Source organism: Necator americanus, chromosome V, assembly GCF_031761385.1.
Source record: "Necator americanus strain Aroian chromosome V, whole genome shotgun sequence".
Classification (NCBI taxonomy): domain Eukaryota; kingdom Metazoa; phylum Nematoda; class Chromadorea; order Rhabditida; family Ancylostomatidae; genus Necator; species Necator americanus.
In genome coordinates this window covers 22,608,222-22,624,979 of record NC_087375.1, presented here as the reverse complement: position 1 = coordinate 22,624,979, position 16,758 = coordinate 22,608,222, and positions in this window count along the sequence as shown.

Sequence of the window (16,758 nt, the reverse complement as noted above, 5' to 3'; positions counted from 1 at the left end):
TTGAGGTTTACGAACGTGTAACTGGCCCATACAGTGACTTGTGATGACTAGCCGATGTGTCAAGTCAGTGTTTTTATCCTCCAAGACAAGTCTAGTACCAATTTATCGACTTCGGAGGATTGAAAGGCTTGGCAAGAACTAGGGCGGATTCGACCCTCTGGTTGGTCGTGCAGAAAGCGGAACCTCTAACCGCTACACTACACCCGCCCTTGATTTTTGTCAGTGACCAGACTTGAAGATCGTAATGAACACATTTTCGCGTAGTAATTCCAGATCAGAGGCAATCAAAAACATCTCATTTGAAAATATTGTCCTGTGATAGAAAGTAACAGTAATAAATGTAGTGCTGCCTTTGGTAATTTTTTCTCCGAATTGTAATGATAAGTTCCACTTGTGGGTACAGCAGCGACACTCCCGAGTTGCAGTAATCACAGATGAATTTTGATTTGCTTCCTTATTTCAAGTCTCTAATACCGTAGGTCGGAATAGCTCAGAATCTCAAATGTTCATTTATCCAATTCGTCGTTACCATGAATACAAATCCTTGATTAACAATGCTGCCTAATTTTCTTGTCCACTTGAATCAATCTACAGCCGCTTGCAACCTTGCATTCGTCTCATTGCATATAGTTTTTCCAGAGTTGCCGCATCTGTGGATCGGTTTCTCTGCATATAGAATCTACATTAGTTCTTATACTCTTAATACGTTACATTTGATAGCAACACCCGCCAATATAACTGTATTCAACGGCTCAATTCTCTAACTCTTCTTTATAGCCTCTTGACTATTTCTTCATGGATGAATTTTTAAGTTTTGCTTGCTCTGAAAAATCTCCCAGATTGAGTTTTGTTCAAGGCAAAAGGTCCTAAAATCTCTCCTTCGCCATGCATAATTAACACCATCTCATTCTTTTTCATTCAGATTTTTCAAGAAAAAGATATTGAGACAAATATTATTATATATATATATATATATATATATATATATATATATGTTACATATGCCTAACACATAATATATTATTATATATATATATAATATAGAAGTATACTATCTTTTAGAAATTTTTTTTAATTGTATTCTAAATAGGTCGTGAGCTTTTCTTCGAGCTTAAAATTGCACCTAAAAACAAGAAGTTCTTTCAGAATGCTGTATATCCAATGATAGAGAATTATTTTTTAATATCATTTGATATAGAATTTTTTGCCATTCAAGAATTCTGCTTTCTTATATTGAATGAATCTTCGGGTGATAAAAATGGTCTGCCAAGTAGACAAACCTAAGGGTTTTCAACACCTATTTGCAGCACTTAGTTATGGTGTTAGAGCAGCCAATGTTGCTCGTAGGATTTGTCCTATGTATGGAAAGCGTTGGACGAGCTTTGAAATACATTAAAAGAGGTGAAAAATTATAGAAACCAAAAAGAAAATAGTAACGTGATGAGAACAAAATGAAGCATGAAAAAACTGCTGGACGAGTGATGAGTGAAAGACGTTGGGAATGAAGGGAGAAGCAACATAAATGAGCGTGTTACTAACTAATCTGCAGTTGTGAATTTCTTCAAAATAATGAAAAAAATCTTCTTCAACCCTCCGCTATTGGTGGACTGGCGTGTGATCAATTTGAGGCTAAGGATCCCGTTCTTAAAGACCAAGGATATGTCATTACTTTGAAGTAGTGATCTTTCTGTACATGCAGCATCAATCTCAACATCTGCCTCCTTAATGTCTCGTTTAAATGAAGTGCAAAGAAAGTGGTCCTCCTCAGCGACAAAAAAAAACAAAATCCATAATATTTCTAAAAAATCAGAACACCTGTAACCTGAGCAGCTTCCTCTAAAGGAAGGATTCTTCCATCAAGTGGTACGTAAGATTTCGTCCACCTTTTATCTCAGTTCCTTCATCAAGTCATTCTTCATGTTCATTCAACGCCCGAAGTACGCATATAATGAGATTAAAACGATTTGAATCCTTTCATGTTGTGTTCTTCCGTACTCGCAATGGCCGTTCATAACCCATCTCTTCATTCTGTTTATTTGCAATCGTTTCCTCTTCTCCAGCGCCTCCACCGTCGTCTCTGATTCTCTTCTCCAAACGAAAACGGTGTTTTCAGCGTTGATAGAAGAAGGGAATCTTCCGTCAGCACATATGCCTGTCTATTTCCAGGTAAATGAATTGAAAAGTGAATGTAAGTGAAATAAGTGAAAAGTTTCATTACCATCGGGTATGTTACAAGGGGTTTTTACATTGGTAACAAATAATTGCAGATCTAGCAAACGGTGAGCTTTAAAAAACTCAAGAAAGTAAGATAATGGATTTGAGAGGGCAGGTTGACTTAAAGATACATGTGAGAAATGGCACTCCCGGGTTACTGCTGGCTTCACGAAATTTGCGTGCATTGGAACTTGCACTTTAACTCACTGTTTATCGCGCTGAAAAGCGCAATTCCTTCTAAAAAGATACGACTCTTTACTTTAAGCAATGCCTCATACACGGACACAAGGAAATTTCTTCTATATTTCTGAGGAAGAGGGATTCTTTCAAGACCAGACAGAGCAGACAGCGAAATATTTTCACACACTACTTATGATCAAAATAGTAGGGATTGAATAATGTAGAAGTAGAAAATTGTTCCTAGTTCAAGTGAGAACACAAAAACTAGAACCTTACAATTGGACCAGGTAATATTAGGAATGAAGAAATGGTGGATGAGGATCTAAAAATAAAAACTGCCGCTGCCACTTCTTAGTGTCTTCCGTTAAATGGCATCTGATGAGATTAACAGCTATGTTAGCACGACGGAAATTCGAGAAAATAAGAACGTGGTTGAGGAAAATATATCAATTTTATAGTCTATAGTTTTCTTGCTTTTTTAAATCTCCCTGTGATTGAACAGTGCTCTTCACTGGACATGGAATTTTGAAAAAAAATTACTATGACAAAGTGCAAATAAACCCATTAACAACATCTAAAGAATGAAAACTTTATTGAAGCCGAAAACCGACTGCGCCAGCTTGAGTGGACTTCTGCTTTGGAGGGAAGTTCAGACAATTTTGGCTCGTAGCTGAAAATTAACTCCAACTCATCCTTGAAAAAAATAGCAAGCGCAACTCCCTTTGGTCAGGTTAATTAGAATAAAATTTTCTATCGTCATTTAGGTCTCTTAGAAAGCTTTGCGGAATGCAATTCCAATTTGAAGCTACGTAATTTGTCGAAAACATATATCTAGCTGTACAAAAACGGGGGCGGATGTAGTGTAGCGGTTAGAGATTCCGCCTCCTGCACGGTCGATATGAGTTTCGATACCACTCTAGTCCTCACCAAGCCTTTCATCCCTCCGGGGTCGATAAATTGGTGCCAGACACGTCTGGAAGGATAAAAACACTGACTTGGCACATCGGCTAGCCACCGCAAGTCATTGTATGGGCCAGTTACACAATCGCAAACCTCAAACGACTCTGAGTTGAAGTGAACGTGGGGACGCAAGCGGATTGATTAACGCTAGACACTTCATTCACTATAATACGAAGATGAGGAACATCTTCAACAAAGCACCTCTTTTTTTACATAAATCGGTTCTGCCGAGTTTGCGATTTTGTTGCTGATGGGCTGGTTTGCTACACATCACAATAGTAACTCGTGGTGGGCTAACACTTTATGCATCCGATATCTAAATACGAATGTTGCCTAGGTCTATTTTTCAAAATCTAAAAAGAAGTGATTTGCCAAAAAGATGCTGAAGCACAAACTTTTAGTTGGAAGAAAACAATGAGCCTCATAAAAAAAAACAGGGTTTTCTTAAATTTCTCAATTTTTGAAAAACGAAAATTTGGTTCTCTTCAGGTAATCAATTGCTAACATTGAATGAAGAAGGAGTGAACTGTTTACTGACACAATAAAAAAAATCTTTTCATCCTGCACCATTGTTTACATTACAAGTCTGTGACGTTTTTTTTGATAAAAAGGAGGACAGTATCTGGTTCAAGTGAGAATTCAAACTCAAATAATGAGCGTCTTGAACTATTATGTTTCCTAACTTTCTAAGTTACTAATTGTGTTGGCTTAATGCGGTCTATTTATTTCTGTTGGAAGAAAGCATGCGAATTTGCAGCACCCTAGACCTTCTCTTTCTGTCCTAACTTGATATGTGGGAATTTCGAGTTAATCTTTCGTTTTCGTGTTGATCTGAATCTACGCACAATACGTAAAGCACATAACGATGTTTCAGGAAACACGCCGGACCCAGACGAGAAGCCTCGTAAACTGATGTCAGATAACAATAATTCCTCTACTGTGGTTTTCTCGCTGGCGACGGAGAATGAGAGGGATATCTGATCCCACCGTCAAAAATACATCAAGAATATCTTGCAGCAAACATTAAGAAATTAGCTAATAGGAATTCAAATTAGAAGAGGATTACATGCAATGTGAAAAAATTGGTCTCCAGACATCTGTAATCTCTTCAATAGGTGCAGAACATTGGGAGGACTACCAAAATAATTGTTTCTGAACCTTATGTACCGTCTGCTCAATCACTTCAAAGAATGGGGAGGGATTGTATGATTTCTGAAAGAGTCTCATGAGGATCGAGGACCATTAAAATTAGAATAAGCGACTCTCTAAATTAAAGTCAGCAAACGGCAATTTCAAGAAGAAAAAAATTTTCCCTCATCCTTTCCTCTACATTTTCGTTCCTTGAGTCGCACCAAACAAATAACATACCTCTTATACTCTACTTTTAAAAATTTCTGTCTTCGGTCGGTCGTGATTAATGTTCTATTAATACTGTTTTGTTTCATGTAGGCGCTAGAATGCAAAACACCACTGTCGAAACATCTTCGAGAAATAAGAAAAGACAGAGAATATATTACAATTTATCACGTTGTATATGTCTTTATATCTTTTACACCGTAATATGTCCTCACCTGAAGCAAAGGAAAGTTCCCTGCAAACAGAAATGGAAATAGCGAATATTCTAATGGAATTACACAAGTAATTCACATGCTCATTTGATAAGATGGCTATGGAGTTATGATTAACTTAGAATATTCGTGGCTATTCGCAAGAATTTCAACCTTTAAAAAAGTGCATGGGCCTGTTCCGCACGAAGTTAACTAATTAGTAAGACAGAAAGTGACCTTTTATAGGAGCTCACCCTTCACATAGCATCCCGGGCCTGTTTTTGCATATTACAAATGTCAAAGGAAAAAGACAAAGGAGCGGATTTGGTATTCAAAGTGGCTTTCTTTGTTTTAGAAGCTTCTCTGACACAAACGCTCCTCAGTAAATGTGGAGTGTTCCGAATAATAAGACGTGTTCGGTCAGTGGCTATGTTTGCGCTTCGAACGCACATCTCGTTTGGGTGACTCGGCTTCCGTCAGCTCCTAATTGTTGCTTCATGGAGATTCATTTGTCGAATTCACGTTCGACGTTAACATCATCTGGAAAAGCATCAACTTTGTAACCTCTACCCATCCTTCGATGGTCTATCAGATTACTTCGGTAATGAAAATATCTCATGAGCCGGGGAAAGGAACGATCACAATCTAGCCAGGAAATTTTCTAATGTAATTACGTATCAGTTAATACAATCTCAATAACTCTGCTCATGAAAAAAAGAAAAAAGAAAGAGAAGAAAAGAAACGTGTAGTGGAGGGAGAGTAGGGACATCACCTGCAGCTCATCATTCATTGTGTGCAGCTGATTTCTACCAACTACTTTTTGCAGCAACCAAATAATAATTTGGATTGAACGTAAAAACAGGAATAAAACAAAGACTTTGCTCGGTTGAATCTAAAAGTAAAATAGAGCACTATGTAACTAATTTGAGACACTTTTCACCATAATAACATTTCTACAATTTAATAATTCTCAGCACATCTAATGAAAATAACTCTTCGGCACATACATCGTATAAGAGGAGTGTGGTTTTGAGAAAGAATAGATAAACTGTTTATGGTATTTTAGTTTACGTATGGAGATTTTATCTCCATAGAGCTAATCTTTGTTATTCAGAACGCAATACTTGGCTGGTCAGTTTCCAGGACTCGAAAGTTCAGAGGAAAGAATTTAACATAGCATTGTTATCATAGGCTCCTGATGGCCCTGCTCTTATCAAACAGGATTTGAGTGTACAACTTGGGAGCGTTTTCCCAAACATTGCAAAAAAGTGCTGTCGCTCAGCACACTGCCAGAGCCCTTCCATGTTCTCTGGAGGCATTTGACCCCTTGCTTTCAGGGGTCAAATGCCTCCAGAGAACATGGAATCCTCAGCTACAAACAACAGTTTCGCAATGTCGTTGAACTGTCGGTCCCATCGGTCTATCCAGACTACTGCAATACCTGCATGCACCGTGTGCAGCATTGCAGGAAGCACGCATCAAGCATCGCCCCATCATCAGTATCTACAATTACGCCACCCGCTGCGGTGATGCTGAAAAAAGAAGGTAGAACGTTGCGCGACAACTGTGAGGAACGATTAAAATGAACTGGTGGAAGAAATTGGCTTAACATCGTTAGCAAGCGCCTTTATATGACTGTGGGATCGCGGAGAATACAAACTATGGATCTTGAGTGTTTACACACGTACAAAGACCGCTGAAGACTATCACAAGAGCGCTATTTATGATGAATTTAGCACGTTGATATCTAAGACGCCCAGTCAGCCGGCGGTTATTGTCGGAATTGATGCGAATGCAATGATGGGTCTCGAAGAAGGGTCCGATGTGCTTGGAAAATGATAATGTCCCACGAAGCAAAAGTCGGACAACGGCAATCGTCTGGTAGATCTTTGTGATCAGACGAATATCATCACTGCACCCACGATTAAGAGGAATTATCGACGTCATCAGCTTACATGGCAAAGGACGACTCCTTCAACGCCAGAAGATTAGCGCCAGCAGACAATAACAACTCTTCAACTACACCTTGACTACGTCATGACGAGGAACTTTCCTTCGTCGGATATCCGAAAATCTACAGCTGTGTTAAACGATTATAGGAGTAGAAAGCAAGAAGAAGGAAGCCGATTCCCTCACCAGATGCATACAGGATGCTGCAAAGAAAACCCTTCAGGTTTCAAGGCCGAAAAAGTAATTCGACTTCGCATCTGCCGAGTCTACATCCAAATACCATATCTGTATGTGTCGCCCGCACTACTGGCAACCACTACTGGCACTAAGCCAAGAGAAGAGTCTGTGAAGAAAGCTGAAATGTAGTCGCAAGAACGAATGGACATTGAGAGCAAGGAGTTCGAAAGGACGTGGGAGGAAAAGAACACGAAGAAAGCCTAGTCCCTTCTAAGACAGTATAGCTGCAAATGCGATGTTCACCTCTCCTCAACACTGTCAACGGAATCGCTGACGTGGGAGCAATCCTATGGAGAGATCGAAATGTCCCCTCTGGAGGGAATCTTTCAATACCCTGCTGAATTTACAAGCGTCAACTCAAGCGTGTTCAACGACCAACGACAACGTGGTCAGCGGTTTATTATGTTTACTGCGAAGAGAGTGATTGAAGAGTGGCAGCGGTACTCAAAGCCTATCCAGATAGCTTCCTAGACTGCGAAGCCACTTTCAACTCTCCTCACCGAGGCTATCTTTTCAACGCGCTTCCAGCCGATGTCGAGAACATGAACAGAAGGACAATTGTTACTGTTTGAACACTAACTGCATTTACTTTATTGTTCGAAGTGCAAATTGGAGTAAGACAAGGGGCTGTCGCGGCACCTTTCTTGTTCAACTTTATACTCGATGGTATCACGCGAAGAACAGTTGAGCAATGTCGTTTTAGCACCGTTTGCACGTCCTTTGGTTGATCTCGAGTACGCCGACGATGTAGTGATATTCGCTTCAAGCAACGCGTAGTAGCAACATGCCGTCGACCTAGTGTCGAAATCAGCTGCAGCCTGCGGTTTACTACTCCTGATAAATGCTCTGATAAATGTGTGCAAATATGAGTCCCCGTGAGACCCTCAAAAAGAATCAAGTTGAGCGGGTAACCAGTTGAACTTGTAGAAGAGTTCTCTTATTTGGGTTGAGTACTGAAAAACGAGCTACGAGAGAGATATTCAGCAAAGATGCGTCAAGGCCACTTCTCTATTCTACTCCTTAAGAAAGTGCCTGTGGTTGACTCTCGTCCCAAACGAAGTCTGACTCTCCGGAATTCGTTTATTATCATGATGTATCTCAGAATTAGGCAGCCCTGGCGCAAGGAAAAGATCAACATCTTGCTCCGCCCTCCAAGGTAGTCGCAAGGAACCATTTCTTGACCACATTATGAGGAAATTATCGGATCGCCTTGCTCAAGCTGCCTTGAGGATGCTCCCAGACCCAAACTGGAGGAGTCCACGTAAAATAAAGTTCTAGACAAAAGTAGTTGAGGAAAATCTTATAAGATGTGGCATTGACAGCCAGTTCGTCCGAGAAAACGTAAAGTTTCGTGGAATATAAAACATAGACGAACGGATAGATTCTGTGCGAGCTCTCGCGAAAGATCGAACAGAATGGCCTCAAATACCTTCGAGGACGACTTATCTCGGCGAAGATGCGGATAATCCCCATTAAGCCATAACATCCGCTTAATCAAGTATAGTCGGGTCAAAACGACATGAATCACGAGTGTAGTTACGTTGCATTTGCGTACGAAATGGCGCGGTAGAGGCAGCACTTGGGACTGAGGTGAGACGTTCTCAAACTGCAGCGATGGGTGGTACCAACAAGGGTTTCACCACGCCACTAGTCGCCACGCTCCACCGAAGCGCGTCGAGAGAAGTCGCGTACACAATTGCGTACGTGTTTCATGTCGTTTTGACCCTAATATAAGTCAGGTCATTGTTTGCAACATAAGAACCAGAGATGACCAACTCAACATATTCGACAACAGTACCGAAACCCTTGTGTGACCCGCTCTTATGCGACATTTAAACATTTCAGTAAATTTTCTTGAAGTTCTTTTGAACCACCAATTTTCCTGGGATTTCATCCATCTGAAAGTAGACATTATCTGTTTGCATAAATTCTACGATGATTCGCTAAATAAATTAACGACAACTTCATCTGTGGGTAATGTATTCCACGTTTTCCGAGTCAACCCTGTGAACTACAAATTAACATTTTCCGCAAAATGCCACCGCAGAAGAGAATAGGAACATTTAAAACGTTTTAAAAAAGGACGATTAGAGTTTAATTCATAAGTGATAAAACTCATACATAGACAAATATGTCGGATAAGCAAACAATTCGGAGATGTGAAATTCTGAGATGTGCGATGCTTTGCTGAGAACAGAAAGTGCTAAGCAAGTTTTTTTTTGTATTCTCGAAATGTTCGTAATTTATTGAAAGTGCTCAAATGCTGCTGCTTTTGTTGTCATTTTCACGATGTCCTAATTACCATAGAAGTGAAAGGGAGTTTTAGTGAGCTTTTCCAAGACTGGTAAGTTGATGAAGCAGCCAAACGAAGCTATTATCTGTCAAATATAGTGCGTTCCGAAGAACTGTTGTTATGGAATTGTTCGATATCTAGTTCTATTTGATTCAACTCTATTTCTAGGTTATTCGACAATCTTAGTAAATTGCTATACAGTTCACTCTTACACCTTATCAACAAAAATAGAGCAATAGAGCCAATTTTCGTAAACTTCACGGTTAAATCGTCGAGTTTACTGTAGACTTCGGGGTGGTGAAATGAGTGAGCAGAATGTTTTCGACACGTAGAGGGGCACATCTCTCTCCACACATCATTCAATTTACCAGGATGACACTCGTTCACGAAAGAGCCCTATTAACTCGAACTCCTTTGTACCTCTCAAAACCCCGCTGCGGGCAGTTTTTAATCATCGGCGAGATCGTTCTGTGCCTCGCCAAGAGAAAACTCTTTTTAAAAAAAGGGATTAACAAGTGTCTGTTGCAAAAAATCGAAAATCAGATCGAAAAAAAATGTTGTGTCGATTGACACCCCAGATGGAGACGGGAGAAGGATGCTCCAAATAGAAAAGCTAAACTAGAAAGTTTGAAAGCTTTGCTCTGTTTCGTAATATTGAATAAAAAGACCACCTCAAGGTTCAGTGCAGTTTTCCACTTCCGTCAAAAGCTGTTCCGCTTCTTTTTTTTCTCCAACTGCTTCGGTGCTGTTGACCTTATGCTTTTCCTCCTCTACGGCTATATCAACTTCACTTTCGTTGTTCGGCAGTTTGCTCTAGCTCTATCGCGCGCCAGAGTCGTCCAGTGGTTTCTCCCTTCAAGTAGGACACGAAGAGTGCCAAATTTTTCTTCGAAGGACTTTGTGAAGTAAACAGACCGAAGAGTGTATCAGCTCAAAACAATATTTTCCCAACCACCGATCTCCTATTCTAGTTGCAGTTATAGGTTTCCATTCTTTTGCGCTTTGCGCAAACCTAAGAACAATTATTCCGCTCCAGTCCTTCTGCATCAGAAAAGGGGATATTCTGATAAGATCACAGATGTTTTACTTTCTGCAAGGGTAATAAAAGAGGCTAACACATTTCTGTAATTCGGTCCTTTTGGCAGGTTCGGGAGACCTTCACACAATGCTTTTTCACACATTTTTCCCTGATTATCAAGAGGGATTGAGTTGGTCACGCTCATTCTTCTTAACTACTTACCCAACTCTGTCTATTCGTCGTAAATCGTAATACCAAAAAATCGTTTTAAAAAATCGTAAAAAAAAATCATGACACGTTTTCATGAAATGCTGCCGTTAAAACAAAGCAATATCTTCGTCCTAGCGCGGAAGAAGTGAACATGCAATATAGAGTAACTGGCAGCGTAGGAAAAAACTTAAAAAAAACACTTTTGTAGAGTCGTATATCGGTCGTATATCTTTCTGCAATCGGGCGGCAGGAGCGCTGTATTGGCGGCATTTTGAATCCCTCAGTGTTCATTTAGAAGCATACTACGGCCAAAATGTACGAGTCTTACAAACCCTTTTTGCCGCTGCTCGAAGAAGAACATGCTTGCTATCGATGTTTTAATCTTTTGCAACTCCGTTGTCGCCGTACGACACGCTTGTTTAGCTTATTTCAGCAATTCTTGATTTAAAAAAAAATTGATCAGTTTATTATTACGGTATTTTACTTTTTTACATCTTTTTTGCTTCACATATTACGGAAAGAATAGAAAAGAGATTGTGTTGTATGTTCAAACAGGTATGAAAGGAAAAACAACAAGAAGTTAGCGAGTTCTGTGAAACTTGTCCGGGGAAGTCTCGAATGCATGTGGGCAGCTTTCAAAAATAAATATGAGAGGTTTCAAAACATAAACAATTTATTTTGTTGCTATTTTAAAAACTAATCCTGACTGGTAATGGTCTTTGCAACAAATGAATAGTGTTGCAATAACTGTGTTTTCTGCTTACAGAATATGTGACTCAGGACTAGGAACACTTGTAACGAAGAAGTCCTAGAGTTGCTGGTGTTCTGTGTGGCATACTAGACTGGAGTACAAAGGGTTAAGCATATGCGGTAGAAAGGTGCACTGGCAATGTAATCTGATTGTAGAAAACATTAACGCTGAATGATTTACAATAACCAAAGCAAATGATTGCGGCGAAAGAGTTCACCTGTAAACTAGGCTAGCGATAAATCTTTCACCATAAAAGAATAATGCAATTACACATTCAATGCAATGGACGAAGACGGAGGTTGTTTTCTTTTGTCGACTTCACAACTGCCTACAATTGGGAAAATGGATGAAAGCCCTCAGTATTCCTTCTAATTGTACAAAATTATGCATACGGCGGAACTGCTACTGCTGTGGTGACTTACTTGACATAAACGGCGGACGGTTGTTTTTGGCTAACGCGGCTTATCCGCTTCTTTGCCGAGATGACTCGTCCTCGAACATATTTGAGCCCATTCTGTTCAATCTTCCGCGAGAGCTCGCATAGAACCTATCCATTCGTCTCTGTCCCAAATTCTGCGAAACTTTACGTTTCGCTTGAACTCCCTGTCGATGCCAAGTTTCTTAATGTCTCCCATCATCACTTCCGCCCAGAACTTTCTTTTACTGTACGTCAGGGTGGCCCTCTGCAGGTTGGGTCTGCGAGCATCCTCAAGGCAGCTTGGACAAGGCGATCCGATGTTCTCCTTACCATGTCCTCAGAGCCAACAAAGTAAATCCAGCTGGTGTTCAAACAGTAACAATTGTCCTTCTGTTCATGTTCTCGACATCAGCTGGAAGCACGTTGAAAAGATGGCCTCGGCGAGGAAAGTCGAAAACGACTTCGAAATCTAGGAAGATTACCTGCATAGGCTTCAAGTACCGCTGTCACTCTTCAATCACACCTGATCAATCGTCGATCGACCTGGGCGAAAGCCGGCTAGCTCGTCGTGGGTGGATTCTTCGCGATGTTTGTCTGTCCTATCCAGGAGTGTTCCGCTTTAAGACCTCGTACATTATGCGCAAGCAAAGATATTCCCTTCTTAGTTCTTGGGTTCTGTGACGTGTAGGTGCTTTGTGGAGGAGAGTTATGATAGCCTGTCTCCACGAATCCGGCATCCTGCCGTCAATCCATATAGCACGGATGATATTCGTCATCACACGAATCCCAGAAGGAAGGAGAGACTGCAGCATTTCTGCGCAAATTGGGGGAGGTGGTACAGACCAGATCCCGTTCTGTCAATGACCTGGTGGAGGAATTTGGCTCAATGACAACAAGCGACTTTGTACGACTGCGGATTCGCAGAGGACACAAACTCTGGATCGTGTACTCTGCAGTGTTCATGCACTTACGAAGACCGCTGAATGCTATCATAAAGACGCTGTTTGTGCTGAATTTAACACGTTGACATCCAGGATGCCAGCCCTGCTGGCGTTTATCTTCTGAATTGATGCGAGGGCAGGTATGGGTCTCGAAGAAGGGTCCGATGTGCTTGGAAAATGCTATTATAACGCGAAGCAAACGTCAGACAGTGGTAGATCTTTGTGAGCAGACGAATGTTGTCATTGCACCCATGTTTAGGAGCAATCATCGACGCCATGAGCTTACATGGCAAGGGACAACTTCTTCAACGCCAGAAGATTAGCTCCAGCGGAAAATGACAACTCTCGAACTACAGCTACGTCATGACGAGGAACTTCCCTTCATCGGATATCGGAAAATCTAAAGCTGTGTGCGACGTCGCATTCAATTCCAACAACTGCCCTGATCTTCTCAGCTAGAGATTAAGCTTTCAGAAAAGACGTAGAAGAGTTCAACCTCAACCGAAGATCAACATGGCAGGCGTGATAGAAAAGGAGTGTAGAAAGAAATCCCGCCAACAGGTGTTGATAAATACTGGAGTGCGGACCAAGAGTAAGCTTAAGGACGCAGACTCTTCCACCAGTTCCATTCAGAATGCTGCTAAGAAATGGCTTCCGGCTTCGAAGCCAAAAAAATAGTTCGACATTGCATTTGTCGAGCCTACATCCACTTACAATTCTGTACCACTGGCGACTTGAGCTAAGAGAAGAGTAAGGCTGAAATGTAATCGCAAGAACGAATGGACTTCGAGAGCGAAAGAGTTTGAAAGCACGTGGAAGGACAAGAACCCGAAGAAAGCCTACTAAGGCAGTATAGCGACAAAATGAAAACATGCTCTCCTCTCATCAACAAGGCAAACGGAGTCGCTATCGGGAAACAACCTTGCTTATCTAAAGGAAACATTTCATCACCTTGCTGAACCGACAAGCGCGATCAATCCCTGAACCCGAGCATGTTCAACGACTAGCGTACACCGCAGGAACCACCGATCGAGTCTTAGGTTTTAGTGTGTACTCAAAAAATGATGGATGGATAATCGGGCGAAGACGATGGAACTAGCTTAGAAATGCTGAAATCTGTTTCTCCTTTTGGGATCCGTGAGATAATGAATACGGTCAGTATGAATTGAAAGAAGGATACTGCATTTGCGGAGACAAGCTGTCATAATTCCTCTCCTCAGGAAGTAAAGGCACCGAACCCAAGTACTACTGAATAATACCTTTTTTTGTGTGCAATGTACAAGGTCCTAGAGCGGATCATCCTGAATCGGCTTATCAAGCAAAACGACGGAACCACCTGTAATGAACAAACTGGGTTTCGTCCTGACGATTGAGGAGGTGTTCATTATCAGGACCGCATTGTGTGGAACTATTGTGGTAATTAGTTCAATGCCTAGAAAATGTGAGTTTTCAAAATGAAGAAAGAATTCTGTTTCATGATCTTTGCATCCATTCCACATTTTCCAGAGCTGTTGCATTGCATGTTGCAAATTCCTTATCCTATTTTTAAAAGTATTCATTCATACTCTGAAAAACAACCATCACAGAATTTTAGACGCTCTCCGTTCTCTTAGCTTCTTGTCACTGTTAGCAAGACCACGTTAGTTATTTTGGTTCTTGATATTTTCTATGACACCTATCGGAAGAGCAAATTTGAGACCATTTTCCTGTGGGAAAGAAATATGTGTTATTGCGGTGCAATGTAGTGTTATAAGAAAGACTGAAAATAAAGTTTATCTCTTCCAAATCCTGAAAAAAACCGGGCAAGTTATTCAAACTTTGTGTGAAGAAGAACTAAGAATACTATTCAACTTTTGTGTGAGAAAGCTTGGCAACTTATGCTACTTTTTCGTGGAGAAACGTAGGCTTGTTAATCTAATTTTGACTTGCATTCATAACTAGAAGTGCACATCATGAGATTTTTATATAAAATGCATTGCTTTAGTATGACCATGATCATACCATATTGATCCTTCGCTGCAATGTCAACACTTCCATTTTTTAAAGTTATCAAAGGAATTCTCAACGCACGAACGATTTTTAATATAACTGCAGCAAGTTCTTTTCGTATACCAAGGTCACTGCTCGCGAATAACGTCGCTGATGGTCGTCCAGGCTGTCACCTCAATATCTTTTGAGGTTGCCATCGCATCCTTATTAACGTCACTGATTTGCTATTCTTTAGAAACAATATCGTGATTGAATGCTTAGACAATTCAATGACTCGCTCACTTGTATTTTCTATTGTTGATCTTGATTCAGTCGATTTCTTCAATTCAAGTCAATTTCTTGGCCAATTCTTTGATTTTCAGACGTATGTACGGACATCGACAACTCGTTGCAACCCATCCCTTCCTCTTCTGTTTTTTTTGTTCGTTCGTTTTTTGGTTTTTTCGCTTTGCATGTGAGACATTCAATACTCATATAATTTGTCCTATTGTACAGCTGATTTAGGCCCCAGTAGGTCAAGAAATGTGGGCATTTCCTGCATGTTTCGATGATAGGACAGAAAGAATTAAACAAACTGAAGGTGGTGATCAAGATAATGCAGTTAACTGCGAATATCGGATAAAGACAAATTTGTGGTGTTACAGCACTGACAGATTCATAGCAGGACGTTGATGGAACTTACTTGTCCTTCCATGCATACTTATTCTACAACAACGTCACTCGTTTGGTACATCGGCATAATTACTCTTGTCTGTTAAGCAGAGAAGTCCTTCGTTTGGACCCATTAATGAAAGAGGAAAACAAAAATCACACCTGCTCAAGATTGCAAGATTTGGGAACGGAAACTTCCTTCCTTTAGGAGCTATAGCTTCCTTCACCTTTCCTACTCATTTACTCACCTCTGTGGGGACAACAGAAGATACTCTCGAAACGCTATAGTATCGCTCATTCTCGCACGTCTATAAGAGAAAAATACCTCTTCTGCATGTGCAAAACGTCGCTTTGAAAAACTAGCATTTCCTAGATAGCTCCAGCATATCGTCGTGTGATCCAAGATGTCAATGGATTGCGCCAACTCCTAACTCCAATTCGGAATCTGAATTAAGATTGATGGACATGTGTGTGAGCATATAATAGCTTGTGGGGATAGACGATGTAACGAGCCAACAAAAACCATCGAAATATCAGCTGAATTCACAGTTTTTTTGTGGGAGATGGAAATGGCATCACTTCCGTAATTTCAATGTTTACTGCCACCCAGTCTTTCTTCCCTTCAGAATTTCTTGGGAGGTGTCCTTATTTTTAATTGTTAAATTTTACCGTAAAGAAACACTGCATTTGAGAGATGCGAATCTTCAGAAGAATGATGTGAAATAAAATAGAATTGAAAGGCACTTATTTAGAGAACCAATGGAGACTCATGTCTATGCCTTCATCGCCTTAGTGCTCATTTTCAATAAACCATTTTAATGCAGATGTTTTGCAAATGGAGTCATAGGCTTCTGGTTCGTTTCTTAGAATAATTTTTACGCTCATTTTGAACCCGACAGTCTAGTTAATTGAAAGTTGGACAACAGAATGGTGAGGAGAAATTGAAGACTTTACACTTCCCTGCCAATGCCTTCACTTCAATTCAGAATCGATTGAGGTTTGCGAACGCGTGTCTAACTTATACAATGATCTGCGGAATCTAGCCGATGTATCAAGACAGTCCGAGAGACCTCCGAGAGAAGTCTGGTACCAACTTATCGGCGCCGGAGAGATGAAAGGCTTGCTAGGTTATAGAGCAGTTTCAAACCATCGATTGCGTAACTCCTCTTATTAGGTCGATGCAGCGTATACGAGTCTGATTGCTACCTGCTCGCGGTGGCACTGCTTATGCTGAACTGAATCAGGCATCCGAGAAGATCTTTTGGGAATGTTCGAGCTATATACCCTTCACAGGTGTATGGTGCAAGATTCCCATACATTCTGTGAAGGTGCTGTCTTCTAGCACATCGGCATATCGCAAAACTTGCTTTGTCTAAATGGAACATGGAATCATTGGCAA